Here is a 6,276-nt window from a genome sequence, read left to right on the forward strand (position 1 = left end):
AGATCAGTGATTATATGGATCAATGATTATATATGGATCAGTGATTATATATGGATCAGTGATTATATAGATCAGTGATTATATATGGATCAGTGATTATATAGATCAGTGATTATATGGATCAGTGATTATATATGGATCAGTGATTATATATGGATCAGTGATTATATATGGATCAGTGATTATATATGGATCAGTGATTATATAGATCAGTGATTATATATGGATCAGTGATTATATATGGATCAGTGATTATATATGGATCAGTGATTATATATTGATCAGTGATTATATATGGATCAGTGATTATATATGGATCAGTGATTATATATGGATCAGTGATTATATATGGATCAGTGATTATATATGGATCATATGATTATATATGGATCAGTGATTATATATAGATCAGTGATTATATAGATCAGTGATTATATATAGATCAGTGATTATATATGGATCAGTGATTATATATGGATCAGTGATTCAGTGATTATATATGGATCAGTGATTATATAGATCATTGATTATATATGGATCAGTGATTATATAGATCAGTGATTATATATAGATCAGTGATTATATATGGATCAGTGATTATATAGATCAGTGATTATATATGGATCAGTGATTATATATGGATCAGTGATTATATAGATCAGTGATTATATATGGATCAGTGATTATATAGATCAGTGATTATATATGGATCAGTGATTATATATGGATCAGTGATTATATATGGATCAGTGATTATATAGATCAGTGATTATATATAGATATGGATCAGTGATTATATATGGATCAGTGATTATATATGGATCAGTGATTATATATAGATCAGTGATTATATATGGATCAGTGATTATATATGGATCAGTGATTATATAGATCAGTGATTATATATGGATCAGTGATTATATAGATCAGTGATTATATAGATCAGTGATTATATATGGATCAGTGATTATATAGATCAGTGATTATATAGATCAGTGATTATATATGGATCAGTGATTATATATGGATCAGTGATTATATGGATCAGTGATTAGTGATTATATGGATGTGATTCAGTGATGATTATATGGATCAGTGATTTATATAGATCAGTGATTATATATGGATCAGTGATTATATATGGATCAGTGATTATATAGATCAGTGATTATATATGGATCAGTGATTATATATGGATCAGTGATTATATAGATCAGTGATTATATATGGATCAGTGATTATATATGGATCAGTGATTATATAGATCAGTGATTATATATGGATCAGTGATTATATAGATCAGTGATTTATATGGATCAGTGATTATATATGGATCAGTGATTATATAGATCAGTGATTATATATGGATCAGTGATTATATATGGATCAGTGATTATATATGGATCAGTGATTATATATGGATCAGTGATTATATATGGATCAGTGATTATATATGGATCAGTGATTATATATGGATCAGTGATTATATAGATCAGTGATTATATATGGATCAGTGATTATATAGATCAGTGATTATATATGGATCAGTGATTATATAGATCAGTGATTATATAGATCAGTGATTATATATGGATCAATGATTATATATGGATCAGTGATTATATATAGATCAGTGATTATATATGGATCAGTGATTATATAGATCAGTGATTATATATAGATCAGTGATTATATATGGATCAGTGATTATATAGATCAGTGATTATATATGGATCAGTGATTATATAGATCAGTGATTATATATAGATCAGTGATTATATATGGATCAGTGATTATATATGGATCAGTGATTATATAGATCAGTGATTATATATGGATCAGTGATTATATAGATCAGTGATTATATATAGATCAGTGATTATATATGGATCAGTGATTATATATGGATCAGTGATTATATAGATCAGTGATTATATATGGATCAGTGATTATATATGGATCAGTGATTATATGGATCAGTGATTATATATGGATCAGTGATTATATAGATCAGTGATTATATAGATCAGTGATTATATATGGATCAGTGATTATATAGATCAGTGATTATATATGGATCAGTGATTATATGGATCAGTGATTATATATGGATCAGTGATTATATAGATCAGTAATTATATATGGATCAGTGATTATATATGGATCAGTGATTATATAGATCAGTGATTATATAGATCAGTAATTATATATGGATCAGTGATTATATATGGATCAGTGATTATATAGATCAGTGATTATATATGGATCAGTGATTATATATGGATCAGTGGGTGAGAACAGCGCACACAGAGGCTGATCGGGTTTGGTGAGCGCCCTGAGAACCTCAATGACCAGAGTGGTTATAATTGAATATTGCTGTGTAACAGATTGCCATGGTTTTGATTTAATTTGTCTCTTTATTTTGAGTTTATTGGTTTGTTTGTTTTGAATTGATTTGGTTTTCCCTACCTGTGATGCGGGGGTTTGTAAAGAGTTGAAAGAATTGGTGTAAATAAAAGAGATACTTATGAAGAGATTAAAGTACCTTGTAGTGAATGTTTGTACCCACACAACATGATGAAAAGTAATACTTTACCAAAGATTTCTGGAAACACAAGTATTTTAGAAGGGGAAACACACACACATTTGTTTTTGTGAATTGTGGGGACTTTCCATAGACTTCTATAGTTTTTATACTGACCAAACGATATTGTCTATCCCCTAACCCAACCCAAACCCTAAACCTAGCCCTCACAGAAAACATGTTTGCATCGTTACACTTTCAGATAAACACTATTTACTATTTTTAATTATTTTTAACATTGTGGGGACCGACCTGCCAAAAATGTCAAGAATGTCAAAAATTTCAGGTTTTACTATTCTTGTGGGGACATTTGGTCTCCACAATGTAGTAAAAACAAGTGTACACACACACACACACACACACACACACACACACAGTAAGTTATATGTAGTCACCGATATCACATTTTTAATCAGACGCCACACGAGGGCGCAGTTTTCCAGCACTGTATTATTATATTCCCTTTCAGTTAAGAAAAAAAATCTTTTCTACATCATCTAGTCTCTATGCACTTAATATCTCTGACTCTTTTGAACAAATCAGCAATGCTTTGGCACATTCACGTAATTCATCATGTACTATTGTCTGTTGTTTCATACATTATCATTTGTGAATGTCATTCTAAAATTATATGATCCTGATTCTGTTTATTAGTATTTCCTCTCGAAACATCAAGGCATTAGTTTGCAGAAGTCATTAAATGCAAAATGTTTAAACTAGCTGTCATAATCTGTCAAGCATCTTCTCTGTACATACAGTGCACAGTGTAAATAAGTTCACCCCCTCTAAAACTCAACAAATTCAGCAATTACTCTTTACTTACCAGACACGTTGGGGTTCTTTGGAGATATAATGTTGCAACAAGCCTGCTCGATCAATTACCAAAGAAGAATGACAAAATTATTCAGGAATTTTCTTATCAAAGTGATCTAATGCTTTGTTACAAAAATGAGTACACCCTCCTGAAAGTTACTAAATAAAACTAAAATAATAATAATAATAATAATAGTTTAGTGTAGCTAAAGACAAGTAATTTCCTGACAATTAAAAGTGTTAAATAGCAAACTGAATCATACTCAGACTTAATGCTGTCAACAATCGAACCACTTGGGAGAAAACTGTCAGGAGATTTATTTCTTAACACAAAAGAGGACAATGGTGCAAGAGGGATACCAAATTATTGTTTTAAGTGTGAAAATATAGCAAAATTACCACTGACATTCAAAAACAATGGACTTGTGACAAGGCTCCTGGAATAATCAGGTCTTCACTTTAAGTTTTCATTTAGTGATGAGTGAATTTATGCTAAAAAAAGAGCCAGAGAATTACCATGCAAGTGTCTCAGAGCCGGCAAAAGCTATGAAAAGAGTGACACTTTATCTCACAGAGTATGATGCAGCCTGTAGGGCAACATTTTCTATGAAGCCCATATTTATAATATATTGTAAGACTATTCTTAAGGCACTATAATGAACACATAATGCATTATGCAAAAAAAAAAAAAAAAACTTATAATATTATAATTGTATCACCTCATGAATATTCAGTTTTAATGTATTATGATATTTACTTATTTGTGGTTATAGTTTTATAGAGTATGATGATTTATAACACAATGAACATGTTGCATCCACTTAAGTTACAATGGATTATATTTATCATAGTTATAATGTATTATAAGTCTCATATCTTGCGATGTTACTTATCTTACTTTACTTAAAGCAGACAAAGACCATTTATAAGTAATAATAATAACAATAATAATATATATATATATATTTTTTTCAAACAACCATAAGATCAGATATCAGATCAGATGAATGTGTAATATGACACATTTGCTTTGAACTATTTTATTGTAATATCAGTTTGATGATGCTAGCGGTCATTGGAGTATTAATAGTATGTGTGCTAAATATATGCTTTATATAGAACACTTTATTTTGATGGTTCCCCAACAGACATACTGACTATAAATAACTTTGCAAGTACGTTTACATTCTACCTACCCTAACCATAACCTAAGTCTACTAATACTTTAAAAAGTTAGTTGACATGTAGTTGCATATAGTCAATGGGGACATAATATATAAACATTTCTTTTTTTCAGTTGAAAGTATTAACTAGTTCACATCAGCCTCATTAACATCAGCCTCACAGGAAAGACTCAAATAACACTCAACACCTAACCACTCACTCACAAGATGCAGTAAGATACTGCAGATCTTAAACAATGTCAAGATATGATACAGTCCATCATGAATTAAGTAGATTTAATATGATGTTCATTGTGTGTTATAAATAATCATACTCTTAAAAAGTTATACAAATATGTCAGTATTACAATGATTATAATTGTTGTTATGATTATTCATGAGATGATAAAACATATTATTAGTGTGTTTTTTTTTTTTTTTGTATTATGCATTCATTATAATGCCTTAAGAATAACCTTATAATATATTATAAATACGGGCTTCAAAGAAAGTGTCACCGAATTACCTACTGTAGGACAATATTTGGCCGAGATAGAACTATTTCAATATATGGAAAAACTGAGAAAATCGCCTTTAAAGTTGTCCCAATGAAGTTTTTAGCAATGCATATTTTACTAATCAAAAATTAAGTTTTGATATATTTACGGTAGGAATTTTACAAAATATCTTCATGGAACATGATCTTTACTTAATATCCTAATGATTTTTGGCATAAAAGAAAAATCAATCATTTTGACCCATACAATGTAGTTTTGGCTGTGACTGGTTTTGTAGTTCAGGATCACATATTATACATTTACTGAATGAAATCTAGGGTGTACTCATTTCTGCAGTCCTTCATTTAAACAAAATTGGCTAATTTACTTATTTTACAGAAAATAGATAGATTATATATATAGTTTATTTTTATTAAGTATATGTTTAATACATTTCAGTTTTGTCATCTTTCCATTAATTATATTAGTGATCATAAAGAAAATACATCTTTTATATTTATTTAGAGGGGATGTACTCATTCATGCTGTGCTCTGTATCTCTTAGAGTTGTTTGTGAAGACGTTCGTAATTTAATTAATTGCACCGGTGAATCTTGAATTTCTTTAATGAAGTGTAATGTAAAGTGTTAGATTAACTAATGATCAACCAGTTCTCTAAATAGGTCAGATATGCTTTTCATAAAGCTACATTTGACCAGCATACACACAGAGCACAACACTGGAAGAACACAAAGGAAACAAACAGCCGAGAAGAAGAAGAGGAGTGAGGATGTGAGTAGAGAGAGAGGCAGAAGAGGCAAAGGACGTAGGCCTGATTCCGATGAAATAAGGGACACTATTATGGACCACGTTCACAATCATTCAGTCGTCTGTAGACAGAACAGGTAATCAAATGATGTGCACTGTACTGTAATATTGTATAGTATTGTAATCATTCGTGTTACAGTAGTCCACTTGCACTTTACATCATACAGTAGATAAAGAGAGAGTCTTGTCTTTTTCTTTATGTATAATGTTGTACTGTAATTTGTTGACAGATCCACCAGTGAAAGCATGACTGTGAATACTGTCCAGTCTCTTGCAATCAATATCCCACATACAGTACACAAAGTGTAAATTTGTACTGTTGAAACTGATATAATACAGAAAAAGTGCAGCCTTGTGCATTTTCAGTCATTGTCATGCAAACCGTAGCCACA

This window comes from Labeo rohita, chromosome 17 (genome assembly GCF_022985175.1).
Source record: "Labeo rohita strain BAU-BD-2019 chromosome 17, IGBB_LRoh.1.0, whole genome shotgun sequence".
Classification (NCBI taxonomy): domain Eukaryota; kingdom Metazoa; phylum Chordata; class Actinopteri; order Cypriniformes; family Cyprinidae; genus Labeo; species Labeo rohita.